The 25,630-nt window shown below is 38.6% G+C and overlaps 1 pseudogene and 1 gene segment (V, D, J or C); both read right to left on the bottom strand.

Annotated features, from left to right (window-relative positions):
* Positions 1-25,630, bottom strand: part of LOC106001106 — a 200,941-nt gene that overhangs the window by 74,154 nt on the left and 101,157 nt on the right.
* On the bottom strand, positions 16,406-17,338 carry LOC106001108 (annotated as a pseudogene).

Here is a 25,630-nt window from a genome sequence, read left to right as displayed (position 1 = left end):
CAGAGCTGAACCTACAGAAGTTTCAAATGGGTTTCCTTCTTCTGAACAGAAAGCATAGCATATGCTGTGGGTGTGGGCTTCATGGAAGTTTGTTTGTTTGTTTGTTTGTGGGTATTGGGGCGTGAACTCTGGGCTTGGGCACTGTCCCTGCACTCTTCACCTCAAGGCTAGCGCTCTACTGCTTGAACCACAGCGCCACTTCTGATTTTCTAGTGGTGTATTGGAGATAAGAGTCTCATAAACTTTTCTGCCTGGGCTGGCAGGCAGATCCTTAGATCTCAGCCTCCTGAATAGCTAGGATTACAAGCATGAGCCACTGGTGCCAAGCTTTTGATGGAAGTTTAAGTTTCATTATAAAGGGAGTGAAATCACAGAAGAAAGCTGATTCTTCTATTACTGGTTAGCTATAATACTACATAAGAGACCTATATTTTGAGTAAATATTTCACGATTTATCTGATATCTCCTTTTTGTCTTTTCATGATTGTTCTCCTGTTCTTTGTAGATTGTATGTTGTCACATTATCACACATTCTTTATCTCCACTCATAGTCACTCCCACATTGATTAAGGTATCTTCCTCTCTGGGCAGAGTCAGACCACCTGCTCTGCTGCTCCCCAGACCAGCAATGTGTGAGCACAGCCCACTGCCCAGTCAGATGGGAGGTTTTCGTTCAGGGCTGTATCACTGTGGGAGGCACATGTGTACGTTGCAAGCAGTAATAAACTCCAACATCCTCAGCCTGCACCCTGCTGATTTTCAATGTGAAATCTGTGATTGCCCCACTGCCACTCAATCTATCTGGGACCCCAGAATATTTGTTGGAAACCTCATAGATCAGGACTTGTGGAGACTGGCCTGGCTTCTGCAGGCACCAATCCAGATAGGTCCTTCCGTTGCTGTGCAAAAGGCTCTGACTAGACCTGCAGGAGATGGAGACTGACTCTCCCAGGATGACAGGCAGGAAACTTGGACACTGGGTCAGCACAACATCTCCACTGGATCCTGAAATTAGAATAAGACAGAAATGAATATTGATATACAAACATAGAGATACATGAATTTATTCATTATATTCTGATATATACATTGCATTTTATTCATAGTTTTTGCTTTGATTCAAAATGTAAAAAGAACATATTATAAAGTATAAATAAGTCTCTAGGAGTCACTGACAATTTTCCTTCCTAGCAGAGTCTTCACCCAAGCACAGGTTCTAGCTCTTTCTGGAATGTTTCTCACTCTCTAAGACCTATACCTCACTTGCCCCATCATGGATAACAAGATCTGCATGAATAAAACATGGATGGGGTACAACTGGATTCTGAGAGCCCATCTTCCCACCCACTGTCATTTCTCGCTTTCTTTTGCCCTTACCAGAGATCCAGAGCATTAACAGCCCCAGCAGCTGAGAGAAGAACTTCATTTTTAGGAGTGAAATGAAGAGTCTTGACAGTTCAAGACAAGTTCAGAGCTGAGCCTTTATCTCAGACTTAGAAAGGACGGTCCTCCTTAGGGAGCAGTATGCAAATAGCCAGGTGGGTGCAACAGTGTGAGAATAGCCAAGGGGTTAGTAAGTCCTGCTCTCCTGAGAAAAGTGACATCAGATGTGTTCTGTTTTTGGTGATAACCAATAAAATTACATTAATGCTGCAGTAGTGGGAAGAAAGATCCCACTGTGAAAGTATTCTTCTCCAGTGAGTATAGGGTCACATGCTCTCACACCCATAAAACAGCATCAGGGACCCAATGATATGCAGGCTTAAGTCTAGGATCATTCCTAGGAAACAAATAAATACCATGCCTTAACTTCCATGAAACTCCTCAGCTAGTCTAGGGAAAGGCACGGTACCCTCGATCCTCAGAGATCCTCAGTGGACTTGACCACAAAGAGCAGAGAGTTAAGTAGATAAAGAGGCATCAGATATCCATATTTACTAGATGATCTGTTCAGGGATCTTAGGCACAAGTGTTATAAAGTCTGTTTCCAAAGGAACTTTCTATGGAAGACTTAGGGTAAAGAATTGACAAGGAGAACAAATTTTCTCATACAAGTAGTGTCCAAATGGTCTTTATAAATGAAAAGATAAGGGTAGAAAGTGTGAATATATATTCAATTTTAAGTGCAATAGTATCCTGTCATTGTCCCATACTATATTTATAAAGCAAATTAATCAAAGGACTTTTTAAAAATCCTCTCTGAAGTATAATGGAAAGTTGAATTCATTCAAGATACATTGCACTCATACACGAATATGTTGGGTTGAATCCCCTTGGTATATTTCAGGATAATTAAGTATATAAATATATATGCAATATATATGCATATATACATAGTTCTTATGATCTTATATTAATATAAAATATTTAACTGTCTGCAGTCCCAATCAAATTAACTAGTCTCTACTTTGTGTATCCAAATATCCTGGTCCTATTGTGAGGCAGATCATCACCTTTGAAGAAGGAGCACATGAAGAAGGAAGTTTGTTTTGCTGCTCCAATAGACCGATTTGGCCTTTGGAAGAGGTGCCTTGGGAAGGGATTAGATCATTGGAAATCTTTTACTGAGGATGGTTAAATCCGCTCTCATAGTATGAAGCAGTTCCTGTAATAGTTGCTTATTAGAAAATAAATACAACCATATACTTGGCCACTTCAACCTGCAGCTAATTATCTCTTTATTAACACACCATATTGTTCCACAGACAGGACAGGCCTCACCTGATTACAGACAGATCAGGATACAGCATGTAGGTCATTTTGTCTCTAAAACTATGAGTTAAATAAAACTTTTCTTTGTTCAGAGCTTATACCAATAACTTTTGTCCTAGTAAAGAACTGATACAGATTCTATGTATGCGTGTGTGTTTCTGTGTGTGTATTTGTCTGTGTGAGCGACAAAGAAAGAATGAGAGAGAAATAGAAAGAGAGAGATCTGGTTTACATAGAAATGATCTTAAATAGGCTGAGGTGTAAAAAGCATCCCCCTACCATTGATATTCATCTAAATACAACTTTCCTAAACCTTACAGAGATCAATTGTCAACTTCCTGTAGTACAGATTCACACTCAGTATATCTGAGATTGTTAAGTCTTTTTGTGTTTTTAATATGCCATCAGTGATGCTGAAAGAAAATTCTGAGTAGGGAAAAATAATATTGCATTTATGTTTAATTGTATTGCTTCCTATGTGTTAAGAAGTATTTCTATTTGAGAAGTGTCCTTTAACATTTCGTGCAAATATCTCATTTTCTGTGGACTGAGATTGACTAAAACTCTTGGTATGGTTACAAGTTACTGAAAGGAAGAGGCACGTGTGAACATGGACTTGTGCAATGCCTTCCAGGATATATTCTGAGAGTTGGTCCATGACCTCACTGGGTCATCAGCTGTGAAATCCCCTCATAAAAATTCCTTCAAGAAGTTCATTTCTCAGCACTCTCTTGCTCTCTGCTTTCTTGTGGATATTGTGAATGAGATGACATTCTCATCTCATATGATATCAGAAGTTTTAAGAGAGTCAGTCCTATCTATCCATGACCTATGAAGTAACAGATGGACAGAGATGTGAGTGCAGACATGGACAATTTCATACAAATCTCTTCTTATTAATTATATTTCCTAGTTTTTATAATCTGTAAGTGCTTGTACAAAACATTACCCTTACACAAGTCCATTTATAAGCATTATACATCTTTATGAATGTCACCCCTTTCTTCTTTCTACCCCCTCCCTCTCTATCCTACCATTTCTTTCATACTTATTACCATGTGTATAAATAAATTTTAATTATGAAATGTGTATTTATGACTCTGCATGTCTGTATGTACATAGAGGGCTGTTTTATGATTACACTGCTAAATATTGTTGTAATATGAGTCACTATGTCTCTGTATATATGTATATACATATATATGTATGTAACCTACTATATGGTTCCATAAAAGTATTAACTTTGTCCTATTTATTCATATATTTTCATTTGTCTATGTGTGATTTTATTTGAACTAGACTGGAAATCAGGGTGCCTTGATCATTTGAGTCTGATTAACAGCATGAGATCAGCATTAGAAAAAATATATGTCTGTATTTTTTAAAACAGGGGTATACATTTCTTATTACTTTTGTCTTTGTATTTCCTTAAATTACTATGAAATCATTATTCTATTATACTTTCCAGTGCTGAGATGATGGTATTAAGAAATAAAAAAATTGGATGCCGGTGGCTCATGCCTATAATCTTAGCTACTCAGGAGGCTGAGATCTGAGGATCATGGTTCAAAGTCAGCATGGGCAGGAAGTCCTTGAGACTCTTCAGAAAAACTGAAGTGGTGTTATGGCTCAAGTGGTAGCGTGCTCACCTTGAGCTGAAGAGCTGAGAAAGAGCACCCAGGCCCAGAGTTCAAGCACTGGACCAATTAAAAAAATAAGAAAGAAAGAATAATCAATTTGATATTCTGCATCAAAAAGAAATAAATTTTCTGATAACGATGCTAAATGTTGTATTTGTTGTAAATATATGAGTAGAAAAAAGGATTCTAGAGATCTCTTTGCTGAAGAAAAAAATCCCTTGTCAACAAGAAATTGAAAAATGTTTAAGTTGATGAATTAACTTGTCAATTACATTGTTTAGATAATTACACAATGTGTGCACATATCAAAATTTCATATTGTACTTCAAATACAGTATACTGTGTCTATCATAAATTGTTTTAAAAAATAATGACTTTTTTTCTTTACAAATTTGCTTTTCAAATCTTTTTTCCAAGCTATATTGGCTTGCTTTCATAAGCCTGCTTTGGCATTCCTAGAATTGATGCTTCTTTATTGAGTGACTACAAAGTTTTAGCACAACATGGACTATACATAAACACAGATGTGTGTTCTTTTCAAGTACAAAGAGGCATTGTTGGGTGTGTGCTGCTTGGGATGAGCAGGAGGACAGAGTCAGGATGGGCAGATGCTTTCACTACCTTTCTCCCAATAATTAAAAGTCTGGTTGCATCTGAGAAGCACTGTCAGCAGGTGGCGGCATCAGGAGGAGCAGCTGGGGCAGCCCAGCCTCTCACTTCTGCTTCCCTGGGAGTTATATGTTATGGCTTATCTCACTGTGGGAGGATAACTGCTACCCTGTTGACAGTAATAAGTGGCAGCATCTTCAGACTGTAGGCTGCTGATGGTGAAAGTGAATTCTGTTCCAAATTGACTCCCACTGTACTTCAATGAGACCCTAGATTGTAAATTATTTGCATAATAGATCAGGAGCTTTCCCTTCTCTGTTAATACCAGTGTAAGTCATCGCTAATGCCCTGACTGGCCCTGCAATGGGGACAACTCTGCTCCAAGAGATGCAGACAAGTGTGAGGACTGGTTCAACTGGATGTCACATCTTGCACCTGGCAATGGAACATGAAAAACATTAGGTTTAATTAATTATGCTATCCAAGTACTCCCATAAAGAGTCTAGCAGCTCTGTTAGCATGTGATGAGCAATCCCCAGCATGGTCAGTCCTTACTTGGGAGCCAAAGCAGTAGGAGCCCTGGTTGCTGAGAAGGAGCCCTCATGTCCATGCTGTGGGCTGAATGGAGCATTTTCCTGCACAGGATTTGAGCAGCCTATGAAGATGTTCTCAGTGAAGTGGGCTGTGCTCTGGGCACATAAAATCAGCAAGGTCTGGGCTTGGCTACAATCTGGCAGATCTTAGTGACAAAACAAATAAAGACCACAGATACCCAATTTGTTTATGTAGATAATATGTTTATTCCAAGTAATGAAAAAAATAATGTGTTGTCCTGTGAACAAAATAATGGTCTCTAATTTCTGCATTATCCAAGACTTGCTAGTACTTTCTTTCTTCTTTGTGTTAATGTAAGCCAATCACTGAGACATACATATTTTCAGGGGAGATTAATTTTAGAATTCTCCTGCATTTGATATCTGTAGATTTTTGTGACACAGGATTCTATAATTATATAATTAATAACAATCATTATTATCCAGACAGATATTATAAACTGATAATATAGCTTTATGTAGCAAGAAAGTCAGATAGACTATAGTTAGGTAGAGTGAGAGACTTCAAAATTTTTCATGAAAGATAAAGTCCTTGAAGAAACATAATTTGTGCAATAAACCATTATGATCTGAGATGTATACACTGTCTGTTGGTGTTTACATTGGTGCCCTGTTCACTCCTTAGGCCATGACTGCTTTCCTTTTCTTCTGAATGTTCTTTTTTTGTGTGTGAAAATACTGTACAGAGGGGTTACAATTGCATGGGCAGGATAATGCGTACATTTCTTACCAAGCATTGCAGCCTCCTCCTTTGTTTACCCTTCACATCACTTCCCAGCCTCCCCCCTCCCCCCTTCTGAATGTTCTTAACCAAGCCTCTCTCTAGGACAGTTCACATCAGGCATTTCCTCATCGTTCTTAAGATTAGGCATGACTTTATATCTAGCTTTGTGAGTATCATGCATTTATATTTCAGTTAAAATTGAATTAACTTTTGGAGGACACTTTTGCCTTTTATCTTAATTACTGAAAACTGTTTTCTGTCATAAGCTAAGGTGTTCTGTAAATCAGGTGTTCAATTCTACTTAAAATTAACTTGTTCCTTAAGCCTGCATGGTCCTTCATGCCAATACCTTTTGGGTTGTAAGTAAAGGAATTTTTTTGTGTAGTTGACCTGGAGTTTGAACTCTGGTTTTAGGTGTTTTCCTGAGCTTTTATGTACAAGACTGGTTTTCTGCCACACAAACCATAGCTTCACTTCTACCTTTTTAAGTTGTTAATTGGAGCTAAGGGTCTCATAGACTTTCATGGTCAGGCTCACTTCCAATCACCATTATCAGATCTCAACTTATTGAGTAGCTGGATTACAGGAATGATCCAGTGGCATCTGGTGCTAAAGCATTTCATTAATGATTGCATTTAGGCTATGTGATCCAAACAAACATACAAGAAATAAAATGAAATATGGCCAAGAGTGAAGACAAAGAACTGTGGCCATACAATTTAGAGAGGACATCTTCAGCATGACAAATCAAGAATAACTGACCATAGGAATGAGGCTAGAGTAAAGTTAGGAGGCCCTAACATGGAGATCTGCATGTGTTGACACAATGCACTGTGCAGATATTCACATGGAACTTAACATCATAAACAGAAGCATCAGCTTTGGGTGCACAGAGAAAACACAGTTGCTCTAAGTCACATAGCCCAAGGCATTATCCAATCAAAGACTTCATTATTATTCACTATATAAACTCCATCCGAGTCTTGATTTGATCATCTCCTCCTACAATATTAATGGTCTCTGTTAGCACATGCTAAAGCAACTGCTCCAGGAAGATTTTACAATGATCTTCTCCCTTCTTTTTATAATAATTTACAATCCTACTACTGAAAAATTGTATCCATCCCTTCTACTCTTCTTCAATTTAACTTTTATTCTTCTCATGTGGTCCTCTTAATATCTACTACTGTCTTTGTGGGGAGAAACTTGTTCCTTCTACCATGTGCTGTAGGACAAAGCTAGTACTAAATAAAACAAGGAAAATGCAGCTGGCTCCTGTATAGTTATGAAGGCCACCTGGCATATTGTAGGGGATATATTAATAAAATGATAAAATGTGATCCCCAAAGCACATACTTAGGTGTGGTTGAAAGAAGCAAGGCTCTGAGGATAACACACAAAATTCTCATGATCCATGTTCCAGAGCTGGCTTCAAGAATTGGGGATATGTGTCTTGTGAACCTCAGACTTAGAAGGGAAAGCGCTATGCACAACAGCAAGTGGGTGCAGTAGTGTGAGAGGAGCAAAGGGAGAGCAATGGCCTCTCTTGTGACCAAGTGGAAATCATATCCACTTGCTTACCATATCTCAGATGCTCTGAAGTACAGAGCTGTGTTTTTATAAGACAAAGGAAGCCTTGTCTGGCTGATGGCTTTGAGGATGAGATGGATGAAAGACAGGTAAGTTTGAGAGGATTGTCACGGACCACATACAAAACTTCAGAGTCTGGTTCTAGCTGAGCAGCTCTGTCAGCAGGCAGAAGCCCCAGGAGCAGCAGCAAGGGCGGCCCCGCCTCCACTGTTTCTTCCTTGGAGGTTTTTGTTATGACTTATATCACTGTGGGAGGGAAATACTTACCCCATTTACAGTAATAAGTTGCAAAGTCTTCAGGCTGAAGGTTGTTGATGAGGAGAGTGAACTCTGTCCCAGATTGACTCCCATGAACCCAGATGGCACCCCTGAGTCCAAGCTGGATGCCCAGTAAATTAAGCATTTTGGAGCTTTCCCTGGTTTCTGCTGATACGATTGTATATCATGGCTAATGTTTTCACTGGCTCTGCAAGTGATGGTGACTCTGTCTCCTATAGATGCTGACAGGAAGGGTGGAGACTGGGTCATCAGGATGTCACATCTGGCACCTGATATTGGAAACAAAAGACAAATATCCACAGGATTAATTATGCTCTGAGACCTTCCTTGTAGAGTGAGACACCATTCTTAACACTGGCTGAGTAAATTCCTAGCACTGTCCTTCCTAATCTGGGAGCCAGACAACAGGAGCCCCAGGAACTGTCCATGCTGTGTGATGACTGGCACTAACTGCTACACACTGTGTGAGCAATCTATAAAGAAATTCTCAGGCCAAGTGGGCTGTGCTCTCGGCATATGCAGATTCTCAAGCAGTGGGCAGAGCTGCACGGCTGGCATAGGTGCAGGTTGGCCAAAATTTATGTCCAATCCCAGAACTGAAGTCACCAGGTGTCACAAAGGGACATGCACAAAACAAATTTGTCTGCAGAAAAAGTTTTATCAAGATAGAATGACGCTCTTGTCATTTTTTAAACTGAATTTCACTTTCAACATGATCCATGTTATGGTTTTCATGATAGCTTTTAATAAAAGTCAGTCACTCAGAAAAAAAATATAAAGTTTCAGAATGAAAATAATTATAGAAGACTGCTTCACTGGTACTGGCTATCATGAGACCAGATTTCCAGATTTCTCGCTGTTCCCATCCCAAAACCCAAAGTGCAATTAATCATAATCATTATTACTCCAAAATTGATGAGTGCTAACATTGATCATAGGTAGGTAGTTGTCTAGGTAGAAATAATGGATTTATATGAATGTACAGAGATAGGAAGTAGGAAAAATGCCAAAGATGAGAAATATAAGGAAAGAATAAACCATGGAAGCGAAGAAAACCAAGAGAAAACCTAGGTAGATAGGTGATTTAAATTTTAAAAATAATTATGTAAAAACAAAATCAGTGCAATAAAAATTCATGATCTACAATATACAGACCATCCCCTGGCTCTTTGCATTGGTGGCTGATGCACAGCTGATAAATACTTGATTTTCTTCCCTGTGAATGTTCTTTCCCATTCTGTCCCTCCAGGACAGTTCACATAAGTCACCCCCACCACACTAAGGAAAGAACTTGGTACTATTTCTAGCCTTGTGACTATTGTGCATTTCTGCACCAGACATTTCCTAAGCTTTTGGGTGTCACATATCTCTTATCTATATTATTTGAATCTGTTGCCCCTCAGAACCTGAGGTGTTCTCTAAACCATCTCTAAACCATAGACTCACATCTATTTCAGTGTATTGCATTCCATACATCTGAATATTCCTACACCACCCATTTTATCTAGTGTCTAAGTGGGACTCTGATAAAAATAAAAAGGTATATTTTCTCTTCTTCCTCTGTTCTGGACATAGCAGCCTATAAATCCCTTGGAATTTCAGAAGAAGAGAGATACAGAGACAGAAATAGAGGGGGAGAGAGAGATGCTTGGGCCTAGATGTGTATAAAGCCTGAAATACAATAATCTATTTGTTATAGAGTGTTCATACATTTCATGCCACCAGCCACAGAGATTCTGTCCTTGAGATAAAGCACAGATAATGCCCAGTGTGGAGAGATCACCATACAACATTGCATCCTTGGACTGGTCCATCATTGAATCAGTCAGGGAGCCTGTACCTCATCTATGGAATGTGGTAGGAATCAACATCCCCCAAATTAAATAACCCACCAAATGATATCTGAGAATAGAGGAGGCAAAATCAGTGCTTTAGAGAAGCAAATGTCTGCTCTATCATTAGCGACCAAGGCTGTGACTTAGTCAGAGAAGGAAACAGTTAGTCATAGGAGTAAGAGAGTTATTGAGAATCTTGGGGATATATTATAACAGACTAATGTTTCTTTCTCTTCTTCACTCTCAAATGCTTCCTTCCAAATTAAAGGACAGGCTACTTTTTATTAAAACAAACGATGAATATAGTAAAAAGTGCATTATGCTAAAAATAGGTCTCTGCTTGTTTACATAGATTTTATCAGACACTAATTCTCCTCACTGACTAGAGTCTACTGCTTCAAGCTGTGGGAACAAGATGGACTGGAAGACCTCTGGATACTAGTGAGCACACAGTTGACTTTAATTTTGATGAAACACAAGTGTTCAACTGTACAACTTATTTTCTATTCCTCAGTCCCTTGTGATAAATGAGAAGACACTAAATGGACATGTCCCGGTGCTCTGATTAAGGTCATTGCTGAAAGAGAGAGAATCTAATTCAGAATCAGTGCTCTTACCTGTAAGTTTAGCTACTCAGGAAACCTATATCTGAGGATCATAGTGCAATGTCAGCTCAGGCACAAACCTTTGTGAGACTCTTACCTACAATTAACCAACACAAGCCAGCAGTGGAACCATGGATTAAGTAGTTCAGTGCTACCCTTGAGCAGAAAGCTCAGGGAGAATATCCAGGTCTTAAATTCAAAGTTCAAGGCAGTATTGAAAAAGAGGGTAGGAATCCCAAAGGAGCAAGTTAGGAGCAGCCATAGAACATTATTTGTTCATGTGATGTCTGTCAATCTCATTAAAGCAAAAGCTCAGTGAAATTACTGATTTTTTTGATGTGCTCAAGACTTCATTGTTGGTATTGTCCATGACACTATTAGTGTATAACAGTAAATATTTCCTTTGTGTTTGCAGTAGGAATAAATGAACATAGCTTGAGATCTGCTGTTGTTTCACCTATTAACACCAGAGTGAGCTGTGTAACCTTAGATGTGTCAGTGAAAGGCATAGGAAGGACTTGACAAGGGATAGGAAAGAAATGCTGACCTGAGGAGCAGTGATAGTGACTCCAAGTTCTGCAATGGTGCTTGTGCTGAGGGATTTATCAGAAGTCTGCTCTGATGTCAGGAGCTGATATGTACTGAATAAGAGGAACTTACACATGGTTTAAAACTTGAAAGAGAGGCCAAGACAGAGCCATAAACCATGCACTCTGTTCTCATCCTGTCCAATGACTTAAATATATTGCAAGAGGTAATACAAGAAGTAATGCCTTACTTATCTTTGTAACTACTTATTCTGATAACAACCCATTTATGTTTTACCTAGTATCTCGGTTAAAAGAATTTAGTTATTATTTTAAGTCCTTTTTTTTTTATCAGTCATGGGGCTTGAACTTTGGGCCTGGGCCTGGGTAGGCTAGTGCTCTACCACTTGCGCCACAATGCCACTTCTGGTTTTCTGAGTGGTTAATTAGAGATAACCGTGTCACATACTTTCCTGCAATGGCTGGCTTTGAACCACTATCCTCATATCTCAGCCTCCTGAGTAGCTAGGATTACAGGTGTGAGCCACCCGCAGCAGGCAATATTTTAAGTCTTTACTGAAAATTTTAGTGAACATTACTGAGAATCATTCACTTAAAGTTTCCATCTTGACCATTCACAGGTTCACAGATGACAATTCCTGGAAAGATTCCATTGTTGTCTCCCTTTCTAAGATGTACCACATTTGCACTTTTTTTCACATCATCTGATGATTTGTATAGTACCCTTGGGTCCAAGTCAGGCTGCACAGAGTTATGTTTACAATTAGCTTGTGGCTCACATTTTCCTGATCTTCACTTAATGACAATAATTGCTACAGTGTGAGAATCTCACACCAGTAATCATTTAAACAGGGAAACTATCTGATTTTTACCCACTTCTCACTAATGCATTTGAGACTAGAATAATCAGCTTCGGAAAATAGGATGAAACTCAACCCACTTAAGAATAATGCTCCCTCACCAGAACACAAATGCTGGAGCAATAGAAATTATAGTTTGATGCTGGGAGGCAGAGATTAGGCTTGTAGCCCTAGCAATTTAGGAGGCTGAGATTTGGAGGATTCTTATTGAAGGCCTGTCTAAGAAAGAAATTGTCTAACATATTTATAAGATGATTTCTTTGTTGCTTTGTATGTCCCTCCTCCACAGTATAACCCCTGCTTTCATTGTATTTGATGTTGGTATAATTTGTTGAGGGGAAGGGCAAAAATAAACAATTTAAATAGGGATACAGCAGGACCTATTGCAACAATGAGATGTACAGATCCTTATGTTGAAAAATGAACTTTACAACTTTGGCTGGGCATGGCGTGGGTGGGGGGGGTGAGATGGGAAGGGATGTGAAGGGGAAAAAAAGGAGGAGGCAACAATGTTTGAAAAGAAATGTATTCATTACCTTGCCTATGTAATTGTAACCCCTCTGTAAGGTATTTTCACAATAAAAAATTAAAATAAATAAATAGAAAATAATTCAGAAGAAATGTTAAAATAAAACTACATGTTATTTGGGGAAGGGAAAGGGAATGACAAAATGGTGAAACAAAGGACAAAGAGTGACCCAATGCCACAGTGATACTCACAAAACACTAAGTTGGAAATGCACTTTACAACTTGGGGGGAGGAGTTGATACAGGAGCAGGGGAGTATGAGGGAGGGGGTAATCATGTTCAAAAAGAAATGTACTCATGACCTTACATATGTAAATATAACCCATCTCTGTATGTTACCTGTATAACAAAATTAAACTAAATTAACAAAATAAATAAATGGGTTAATGTTAGAGGGCCATCACGTATGGTGAAAAGTAAAGGGAGATGGTGATAAATAATAAATCCAATAGAAGAATATTATATGTAAAATGCAGTATTATATATTCTCTATGTATAGAGAGATTATTATACAGTATTACATACAGTATATTATATACAGAAAATATGTACACAGAATATATACATATGCTATTAAAATACATTGGCCTATATATATATATATATATATATATATATTAACATCTACATATAGGCAAATATCTGTAAATATTGTTACATGACAAAAATGAATAATATATGACATGTGATGCACATGATATATGTGGAATGTACATGATACATGACATGTGAGGTGTATATGTGAGTATGTATGCCAGATGACACATATGTGGCATGTATGTGATGTATGTGTGAAGTGTTTGTGGCATACATGTGACATGTGTGTGACATATTATTAACACATGGTTGACATATATGTATGTGTCACATACATATCTTAATAAAGAATAAGATATTTTATATTTTTGCTCAATGTCTATGATATTCATGTTGTAAATATCCTAATGAAATCCCTTTTTGTAAATCCTCAATGCTAATACTATTGTTTAAAGGAAAATGGAAAAAAAATACATGGTTTGGATCTCTAATAAAACTGTACTTAGATTTACTACTAAATACCAAATTCGAATTCTAGGAAAACAAGTAACAATATGAAGTATGTCATGTCCTCAATTACTGGAACTTAATGCTGGAAAATATAATAGATGCAATATATTCTTTAAACACATTTCTATTGTAAACATATTACCATTTTTGCAAAAATAATTGATTAATCTTTAAAGAGACTATCATTACTTTTGGTTGCCTTTGGTCTTAATATATGAAATTCAATTCTACAGAAATTATAAAAACTAGCCAAAATTCTTCTTGGGCCCAAACAAGCCATTTCAGCCAGGTGCTAGTGGCTCACAATTATAATCCTAGTTCCTTGCTCAGGAGGCCTTGATCTGAGCGTGACCGTTCAAAGCCAAGTGTAACGACTAAATATGTAACAAGTGGAGCTGTTGCTCAAGTGGTAGAGTGCTAGCCTTGAGCCAAAAATGCTCAAGATGGCTCCTAGGCTCTGAGTACAAGGATCATAACCAGCACACAGAAAAAGAAAGGAGCCATTTCAATTTTTGTACACTATCTATAGAGCTAAAGGAGAATGTGGGCAGGCAACTGTCCTCTGGTGACTGACATAAAATGGCACTCTCCTATGTTACCACATAATGCTGAAGTCACCAGAGATGGTGACCACAAGCTGGTCAAGAAAAAGAGTAAGGTCCTAAGGGGAGTGTCTGTTGTTCCCAGGTGGGATGCAGGCTTCTAAATGTCTTTCCTAAAGACCAGAGGCAATTAAAGGAGGAAGGACTTAAAGAGAACACTTTGTATTCAGCCATTCAGGCTCCTTTGTCTGATGTTCTTGGTCTGGGTCCATAGATTGGAACCATGTGTGATACCTTGATGTCAGGCCAGAAGCTCTTCAAAGTGAGTTGTTTCTGTCCATCAAATAGGAGTGAACAATTTGGGCTCAGGAGTTTTGAAATTTGTGGAGGATGGTTAGATCTGTGTGCTGATCACATAAAACAAAAACAAACAACAAAAAACCCCATATCATTGATCAGGAACAAATGGCAGTTTTATTTTGGGGATGACTGACATTTGCAGTAGGAAGCTCCTCACATCAGGAGACTGTCAAGAGGCTGAGGTGACAGGGAGTATAGAAAGGCTAGTCTGTCTATAAGACTTCACCCAGAGACACGCAGGGAGTGTCTGGGTCAGAAAGACACAGAGGGACAAGATGATTAGGAATTTCCATGAACTGGACTTATCTTTCCTTATTGGGTGGTGCTATGGATGGATTATCCTCAAGTGCATTCTGAATCCACTTCTTTGGTGGATAAAAATCAGTACTTCTTTATACTGATTTTGAAATAACTGGATATGCAAAATTAAAATTGGCACATATAAACATACCTTTAAGGAAAATAGTAAGCTACCCCACTTATGGATGGACATTTATGCAAATGACCACAAACCAGGACAAAGGGTATGGAGAAAAAAAGAAAGCAGCTACAGACGGAAATAAACCAAAGAAAAAGAAAAGAAGAAAGGAAAGTAAAAAATTGCAAACAGTTCAATAGAAAAGTTCAAAATCTATGTACATATAACCATATAAGATGATGTTAAGTGAAATTAACTCCAAGATATGGACAAAAGAGGTTTTTCTTTGTTGTTGGTGTTTTCAATGTACTATGTGATTTTTGTTTGTTTAGTTTTTATGTTCTTCCTCCTATGGCATATCCCTGTTGTCATCGTATTTGATTTTGGTACCTTGCATCTTGTATATACATTTAATCTAATTTGGGGAGGGAAAGGGAAGTAACAAAATGCTGAAACAAGGACACAGGATGAGCCATTGCAATAATGATATTCTCAAGATGCTATGTTGTAAATGAACTTTACAACTTTGGGGTAGGGGTGAGTGGGGAGGCTGTGAGAGGAATGGACAGTAGGGGAGTAGGGGAGGGAAGGAATAGTGGGGGGAAATAAACAAAGAAGGGGGTAACAATGCCCAACAAAAATGTATTCATATACTGATATAACCATAACATCTATGTACAGCATATTTATAAGAAAATAAAAATTTAAAAAGACCTATAAACAAAACAAATCAAAGAAAGTTTGGATTAATGGAATTGAATTAAACTGCAGAGCTTTTTCATGACAAAGGACATAGCAAGCAAGATCAATAGAAAGCCCACAGACTGGAAGAAGATCTTCAGTAGCCATACAGCAGACTAGGACCTCATACCTAAAATACAATTAGAACACAAAAATTAAATCCCCTGAAAACAAATCTTGAAAGAAACAACAAAACCCATCAATGAGTGGGCTAACAACTTAAAGAGAGACTTCTCTGAAGAGGAAATAAGAACGGCCAATAGACACATGAAGAAACGCTCAACTCCTCTGGCCATAAAAGAAATGCAAATCAAAACAACATTGAGATTCCACCTCACCCCAGTTCCAATGACTCTGTTCTTCTTATCCCAAAATGTTCTTCTTCAGAAGCCAAGGTATTTTCTCTCCAATGATCTGAAGTCTACTCATATTGCACTTCTCTGTAAACATGCATGTTCCAATGTCAGCCATCTCTTCTAGTGTCAAACAAGAGAAAAATGCAGTGAGTGAATTAAAGACTGGGTTTGTGACCCAGACAAACAAACCACAGAAACCGACCTGAAAAAACAATAACCAACAAACAAAACAACAAGAAGCAAAAGTCTAGATGTGCAGCGGAAATGGAAGAGAACTTGTGAAGTCATTAGCTCAAACCTCAGTACTACACAAACAACTAGATTTATCTGATATCTCCTGTTTTTGTGTGTGCATGATTATTCTCCTGGTCGTTGTAGATTGTATGTTGTCTCATTGACACAGACTTTTTGTCTCCCCTCAGAGTCACTCTCACACTGACATAGGACCTGAGACAATTTGCTCTGCTGCTCTCCAGACCACCAATGCATGAGCACAGCTGCCCCAGTCAGAAGGGAGGTTTTAGTTCAGGGCTGTATCACTGTGGGAGGATAATGTGTACGTTGTAAGCAGTAATAAACTCCAATATCCTCAGCCTCTACCCTGCTGATTTTCAGTATGAAATCTGTGCCTGATCCACTGCCACTGAATCTGACTGGGACCCCAGAGGCTCTGTTGGAAGCCTTCTAGATCAGGAGTTGTGGAATCTGGCCTGGCTTCTGCAGGAACCAATCGAGGTAGATGTGTCCATCCTCATACAGAAGGTTATGACTAGACTTGCAGGAGATGGAGGCCAATTCTCCCAGTGTGACAGGCAGGGAACTTGGAGTCTGGGTCATCATAACAGCTCCAATGGATCCTGAAATTAGAATAAGACAGAAATGCAAGGTTATTCACAAATATAGAGAGACATGCATGTATTACTTATATTTTGATATTTATTGCATTTTATTCATATCATGCCTTGATTCACAATGTAAAAACAGCAAAAATTAAAAGAACAGACATTTTAAACCATAAATGAGTCTCTAGGAGTCACCAACAGTCTTGTCAACCAGCAGAATATGTATCCAAGCATAAGTTCTAGCACTTTCTGGAATGTTTCTTACTATCTAAGACCTTTACTTCATTTGCCCCATCATGGATAACAAGACCTGCACGTCTAAAATGTGGATTGGGCACCATGGGTGCTAAGAGCTCACCCTCCCAACCACTCTCATTCCTCATCTCCCATTGCTCTTACCAGGGATCCAGAGCATTAACAGCCACAGGAGCTGAGACAAGGACTTCATTTTTAGGAGTGAAATGAGGAGTCTTGACAGGTCAAGGCAAGTTCAGCACTCAGTCTTTATTTCAGACTTAGAAAGGAAGGTCCTCCTTAGGGAGCAATATGCAAATAGCCAGTGGGGGCAACAGTGTGAGGAAAGAAAATTGGAGGATAGAGCCTGCTCTTCTAAGAAAAGTGACAACAGAAGTGTTCAGTGTTTGGTAATCAAAAAATTACATGGTTCCTGCAGCACTGGAAAGAAGGATCCCACTGTAAAAGTTCTGTTTCTCCAAGAAGTATGGGGTGAACATGCTCTCACCCCATAAAACAGTATCAGGGACCCAATGATATGAAGGCTTATGTCCAGGATCATCTCTAGGAAATGAATAGATATCATGCCTTAGCTCCCATGAAACTCCTCAGCTAGTCTAAGGAAAGGCACACTACCATCTATCCTCAGTGATCCTTAAGGGAATTGACCACTAAGAGCCGAGAGTTGAGTAGATGAAGAGGCATGTTATATCCACAATTACAAGACGATCTGTTCAGGGATGTTAGCTACAAGTGTTAGAAAGTCTGTTTCCATAAGAACTTCCTATTAAGACTTAGGGCAATAAAATTGACAGGGAGAGCAATATTTCTATTATAGGTAATGACAAAATTGTCTTAAAATGAAAAATATGACAGAAACGTTTATACATGAAAGTGTGAATATATATTCATATATATGTATATTCAATGTAACCATTTCGATACAACAATATCCTGTCATTGTTCTGTACTATATTTGTACAGCAAATTAATCAACGTATTTCTTAAAAATCCTACCTGGAATGTAATGGAATGTATTATACTCATACATGGAGATGTTGAGTTGAAATGCATTGATGTAACTACTTCAAGATAATTATATTAATACATATTTTTATACATATATTTCTCATTACCTTTAATTAACATAAAATCTTTAAATGTCTGCAGTACCAATCTAGTTAACTAGTCTTTGTTTATTTGTGTCAGATCCTCTGTCTCTACTTCTTGTCTCCAAAATCTCTGTGCTTGTGAAGAAGGAGCACATGGAGAAAGAGATGTGCTGATGGCTCAATTGACCCCACTTGGCTTTGAGCAGTGATGCCTTATGGGAAGTGAGCAGGCCGTCAGATTTCCTGCCATCAGGAGGATTAGAGCTGCTCTCAAGGATTGAGTCAGTGCTCATAATACTCATTTGTTATAAAGTGACCACAACCATATGCTTGGCAATCTTGTCCGCAGCATCTGCAGCTTGTTCCCTCTTTACTAACACTATTGTGGCATGACAGGACAGGCCTTACCTAAGCTCAGACAGATGAGGATACTTCATTGTGGACTTTTATTTCTAACACTGTGCGTTAAGCAACACTCTTTATTCAGAACTTATGCCAATAACTTTGTTTTAGTAAATGATTGACACAGATCTGTGTGTGTGTGTGTGTGTGTGTGTGTGTGTGTGAGAGAGAGAGAGAGAGAGAGAGATTGAGAAAGAAAGGGGGAGGGAGAAAGGGAGGAAAGAGAGGTGGGTATGAGAGAGAGATGTGGTTTAAATAGAAATACTCTTAAATAGACTGGGGTATAAAAAGTGTATCTCTACCTCTGATACTCAATACAACTTCCTAAACCTTACAGCGATCATTTGTCAACTTGCTGAAGTGCAGATTCACATTCAGTACATCTGAGGTCATTTTGTAATTTTGTATTTGTAACATGCTCTAAGTGATGCTAAGACAAAAAATATAATATTGCATCCATGTTCAGTTATGTTGCTTCTTATATGTCAAGAATTTTTGCTTGAGTAATGTCCTTTATTTATGTCAGGCAAATATTCATTTTCCATGGACTGAGACTGAGTGAACTCTGGCTATGGTTACAAGCTGCTGATAGGAAGAAGCATGTGTGAATATGGCCTTGGGCAATACCTTCCTGAGAGCTGGGCCATGACCTCACTGGGTCATTAGTTGTGAGCTCCTGTCATCACAGTCTCTTCAGGAAGTGCATTTCCCAGCAGTCCTCTTCCTCTCTGCTTTACTGTGGATTTTCTGAATCAGATGAGATTCAACCCTATCCATCTACATCCTATCTGATGGACAGAGATGAATGTCATGACAAATGATAATTTCATATACATTTTTTGTTTTTAATTATATTTTTATTATATATAGGGGGTTGTATAAAAGAGTGACAATTAAACATAGTTTATAAATACAATGTATCTTGATCATTGTCACCTCTTTCATTTTTCTACCCCATCCCTCTCTACTCAACCCCTTTCTTCCATGCGTAGTTCCATATATAAGTACTAAATATGAATTTATGGCTCTTTACATCTGTATGGTACATGGAAGACCCTTTTCTGATTAAACTGGTAAACATTGGTGTAGTATATGTCACTAAATAACTTCACCTACTACATGGTTTCATAAATTTCTTAAATATGTTCTATTTATTCACATATTGCCATATTGTTATTTAGCTATACGTGATTTATTTGAATTGGGCCAAATGACAAAATTTTTATTATTTTTGTCTTTATATTTCTTCAAGTTTCAAAAAAAATTCCATTTTACTTTCATGAGATGAGAAAATCACATGGAGAATAATGATCGATTTGACATTCAGCATCAAAGATAAATTAATATTTGGTAACTAGTTAAAAGCATTGGATGTGTTGTAAAAATGTTAGTTGAAATCTGTTATTTAAAGGTCTCATGTGCTGAAGAAAAGAAAATCTGCTGACTACAAAAAATTTGGTAGGTGTTTTAAGTGATGACTGATTCGCTGATTGTATTATTAAAACTTTGTGCAATATGTACACATGCCCTAACATCATATTACTTCAAATAAAATTATTCGATGGCAATCAAACTTTTTAATGACTATTTTTCTTTGCAAAATTATTTTTCAAAATATTTTCCACAAGCCATATTGTCTTCCTTTCAAAAACCTGCTTTGACATACCTAGAATCAATTCTTCATTGAGTGATTGCAGAATTTTAGCACAATATGGACCACACATTAGTACAGATGTGTGTTCTTATAAAGTTAGAAGAGGCATTGTCAGGTGTGTGCTGCTTAGGATGAGCAGAAGGACAGAGGGTTAGGGTGTGGAGATACCTATATAACCTTTCTCCCAATACTTTCCAGTGACCTTCAAAGTTTGGCTGTATATGAAAAGCTCTATCAGCAGATGCAGGCACCATGATAAGCAAATGGGGCAGTCCAGCCTCTCACCTTTGCTTCCCTGGAGGTTTATGCTATTGCTTGTATTACTGTGGGAATGTAACTATTACTCTGTCGATAGTAATAAGTGGCAACATTTTCAGGCTGCAGGCTGCTGATGGTGAGAGTGAAATCTGTTCCAGATTGACCTCTCTGAACTTTGATGGGGCCCCAGATTGCAAAGTAGTTGTGTAACTGATCAGGAGTTTTGGAGCTTTCCCTGCTTTCTGCTGGTACCAATGTAAATCATTGCTAATACCCTGACTGGCCCTGCAAGTGATGGCAACTCTGTCTCCGAGAGATGCATACAGAGATGAGGACTGGGCCAACTGTTCTCTGTAGCATATGCTAACAGAACTGCTTCAGGAAGATTTTTACAATTTTCTTCTTCCCTCCTATTATGGTGATTTATAATCCTACCTAAAAGCTATACCTATTCCCTCCACTTCTCTAAAATTTCACTTCTAATCTTATCATATGTTCCCTTGAATAGCTCCTACTACCTTTTGCTGGTAGAGATTCACTCTCTCTACCATGCACTGAAAGATGAAGCTGGTTCAAATAAAAAGATGGCAGCTGGATACTGTGTAGGTGTGAAAACACATGGTAAATTGTAGGGGATATATTGATAGGATGAGGAAGAGAGACACCAAAAACTGCTACTCAAGGAGTGTTGAAAGAAGTCAAGCTCTGAAGATAACATATTAAATTCTCCTGATCTATGCTCCAGGACATGGACTTGTGAATTTCAAGTCCACACAGACTTTAGACACTGGAAAACATGGAGAGTTTGGAACAATGGCCTCAAACCAGAGCTGTGGGCACACATACACTGTATAGGTTTGGAAGGCAAGAAGCTGACTAGCTGAGAGATAAGGTTAAAAATCAGGAACAAGTGGGGATCAGAAGTCCTTTCCACCTACAATCAGTACAGGAAGTACACTCAGGAAAGGAGAGTGGGGGACATGAGCTGGAATGAAATCTGGGACCACTTTGCAAGTCTGAGAGACCCAGACTTCAGAGCAGGGCTGGCTGTGGGAAGGATGCTCCAGAGGTATTCTCATTGCTTCTGATGGGCTGGGATAAAGAGGAGAGTCAGCAGGGTCCTCAGAACAGTCTGAAATCCACTGGAGTCTGTGTTAGCACTCAAAGCAAGCACTGTATCACTTTAGTCACAGCACCACTTCCAGTTTTCTGGTGGTTAATTGGAGATAAGAGTCTCACAGATGTTCTTGCCCAGTTGGCTTTGAACCAAGATCCTCAAATCTCAGGCTCCTGAGTAGGATTACAGGTCTGAGCCACTGGCTCCTGGGTCATTTTAAATTCTTATACTGAGAAAACATTCTGCAGAACAATGGGCATGCCACCATGTAAGTAGCCCTTTTTCACTCTTAGCCTGAGCAACATGAAGCTCAGGACCCAGTCTGTGCCCTTGAGGACAAGCAGTGACCTGATCACTGCAGAGGACCCTGGGGACCTGCTGGGGACAGCACTGACACTGCAGCCCCCTCTCACCTCCCACTACTGGACATGATGTGGGCACATGTTCCCTTTAAGGCTGCATATCTGTGGGGTCCACACTCCTTCCCTCACTTTTCTGAATTGGACTTAATGACTTCACTACAAGAATCCTGGTGTGTCACTCTTGTGAGGTGTAATTGTAGTTGACAAAGAAAATATAAAATAGTCAGGAATTTGCACATGAGGAGACATAGCCTCCTCTATAAACATGGTCCCAGCTGTCATGTGAGCCATCAAAACCTGATAGAGAGCCCTCTAGCTTGGAGCTCCTGTTGAGAAAGGGGTAGCAACACCAATTGTACCCCAGGGTTCCTAAGGTCATAGTTTATTTTTTTGCTCTTTGTGAGATCTTTTTGCCATCATGTAGCAGCTTTTTGACATAGCAGTTGGCAGGATATTCATTTGGAGTTTTGGCTTTGTTTTGTTTAGTTTTGTTAAGTTACTTGATTATCTCAAGAGTTGTGCAGAGTCCCAGTAAAAAAAAGCTTCTTGAAGCCAGGTGCCTGTGGCTCACGCCTGTAATCCTAGCTACTCAGGAGGCTGAGATCTGACCATCACAGTTCAAAGCCAGCCCGGGCAGGAAAGACCATGAGACTCTTTTTTTTTTAAAGACCATGAGACTCTTATCTCCAATAAACCACCTGAAAACTGGAAGTGGTGCTGTGGCTCAAGTGGTAGCCTTGAGCTGAAGAGCTGAGAGAAAGCACCCAGGCCCAGAGTTCAAGCCCCCAAACAGACAAAAAAAAAAGAAAGCTTCTTGATAACAATTTTGCCAATGTAGATTCAAATTTAATTCCCTTATTTCTTTTGGAAGTTTATTGGGATCATAAGCAATATCTTTTAGCAACTTTAGTACTCATCTACCCTCAAGCTTCTAAAAAACATTATTCTTTTGAGACATGAGATAACTGGATAAATATTTGTGTACCTAAATAACTTTTGCCAAGTTAAGATCTCCTTAGTGAGAATAGATTTGTCCTAAATCAGTGTTTCTGGAAACTTCTTTGGATCCTTGTTACCTGCTTAAAGTATAGATTGTTAGTCAGTAGATATGGGTATGTTCATAAAGTTTGTTGTCTAAAACCAATTTACTGACAGGAACAACTTAAGGGAAGGAAATGTTTATTTGAACTCATAGTTTCAGAGCTTTAAGTTTATTGTCCTAAGCTTTCTTGGCTTATGGTGAGGCAGAACATCATAGGATAGGACCATCTAACAGAGGTACTCAACTCAGGGCAGACAAGAAGCCAAGGGAAGATAGGAAGTGATCAGGGCAAGATAGAGTCCCAAGGTCATGTCTACTGGTGGTGTAGTTACTCCAACTAAGCCCATACCATGCTTTTTACAACATCCCAGTAATAGTCCTCCACTGCTAACCTTTCAAGTGATGAATCTAGGCATTTTGGCAGAGCCCACATGATTGATCTAGAAACATATACATGGACACCTCTTCAGAATGAGCCATTTCTTTGCAATTTCTCAGAGCTAATTTCCTTGACATTTCTCAGTCTAAACCAGTTGACAATAAGGATTAGCCTACCCATTATATTGGTCAGCTTTCCATCACTGTGATAAAATAACTGAAATATTCACCTCAAAAAGAGAAAAGATTTAAACTCATTTTTTAGAAGTTTTCATCTATGATTTCTTGGCTGTGAAGATGGGCTGGTGCAAGGAAGAATTTCCCATTTCCAGTAATATTTGATTGTCAAACCCCCAGGTCTTTAAAAATTCTCCATAAAGAAACAAGATCTTATGATTGTTGATATGCCAATTGCATATCATATTATGCAAATTATATTATATACAAATTATTATATACAAATATCAAATTATATTATACAATATAAACCTTATTGAAGCATAATATCATGTCTGACACTACAAAATATTATTATGTGTGAATCAGTTGCTTAATGTAGTTTAAATTATGATTACCTTTTACTAGGAACAACAGTAACAATGCTGTTCCTAATACCTAGAATGGTTTGTCCTTTGCCCGGTAAATCCAAACTAATGTCATAACCTACACTACTGAGGAATAATGATCTACATCTGCTTTGAATAGGAAGAGACTGTTCTGGAGGCCTTTCTAGGATGAAAGGGTGTTTGAATAAAACAGAGGTTCACAGACCTTCTAAAATGGCTTACTGAACCTGAGCATCTGACTGTGTCTGAAAATAACAGAAACACCAGAGGGCGCAGCTGGGGCAGCCCAGCCTCAAGCATCTGCTTTCCTGGAAGGTTTGATGACTTGTAACAGTGATCAGTGGCAACGTCTTTAGATTCTAGGCTGCTGATGCTGAGAAAATAATCTGTCCCAGATCCACTGCCACTGAACTTCGATGGGAACCCATAGCACAAATTGGATGAATAAGTGATTAAGAACCTTGGAGGATTCCCTGGTTTCTTCAGATACTAATGTAAGTTATAGCTAATGTCCTGACTGTCCTGGCAAGTGATACTGACTTTTCTCCTTGAGATACAGGCAGGGAGGATGGAGACTAGATATCATATCTGGTCCCTGACATAGAAACACAGAATCCAATATTCACAAAATTATGCATGTTTCATGTTTCATGACCACATTGAGCTGATGAAATTCCCATTGCTGTCCTTTCTTACCCGGGAGCCAGATTAGTAGGATCCCTTGGAACTGAGCAGGGACCCTCAGATCCATGATGTGTTGTGACTGAAAATGTTGCACAGGGGAGCAGCCTTTTCAGAAATTCTCAAGACAAAGGACTGTGTTCTGGATGCATAAAAATCAACTGGAGCTAGATAGGAGTGGGCAAAGAAAGGGCTATCTTATTTCTATATATCCCAGAAGAGTTCTGAGTCCTCAGACTATCTGGGTCATGCCAGAATTGAACAGATTTGCCTAAAAGAACTTGTTTTGTCCTGAGAACCACAGGGCAGAATCACTCTAGCATCCTATGGGTAGTGTCTTCTGCTCAATTCATGGTTCCTGGCATCCTTTACTTGGTAACTTTTTTTTAATCTCAGGTATCTTATTATGGAATCATATGAGGAAAATGTTAAGAAATTTAAGTAGTTCTGCTGAATTTGAGAACTGTGACTATTGCTGAAACCAAAGAGATTCCCTTTTCTTTCTCAATATCTGATTCTCTGTGTGTAATAAATCATTATCACAAGCAGTAAGTGGCAAATGAGATCTAAGCAGATAGATAGACAAACAGACATGCTTCAGAAAGATGCATAGGCAGTCAGATAAATAGACTGGTACATAGACATAAATAGATAATTCATAAATAGATAGCCATAGACATGTCCATATGCATAGAAGTGTAAAATAGAGAAAATGATAATTATACGAAACAGTGTCATGATCTATATAGAGGAGCCCAAACATTGTCATTGGTACTGTCATCTAGAGATGTGTGGTTGCTGCCCTCTACTTCTTTTTTTTTGTGCGTGTGTGTGTGTGTGTGTGTGTGTGTGTGTGTGTGTGAAAATACCATACAGAGGGGTTACACTTACATGGGCAAGATAATGAGTACATTTCTTATCAAGCATTGTAGCCTCCTCCTTTGTTTCCCTTCCATCTATTCCCATAATCCTAC

This window comes from Dipodomys ordii, unplaced genomic scaffold (genome assembly GCF_000151885.1).
Source record: "Dipodomys ordii isolate 6190 unplaced genomic scaffold, Dord_2.0 Scaffold267, whole genome shotgun sequence".
Classification (NCBI taxonomy): domain Eukaryota; kingdom Metazoa; phylum Chordata; class Mammalia; order Rodentia; family Heteromyidae; genus Dipodomys; species Dipodomys ordii.
The sequence above is the reverse complement of the archived record's forward strand: the minus strand, read 5'-3'. Positions and strand labels throughout refer to the sequence as shown.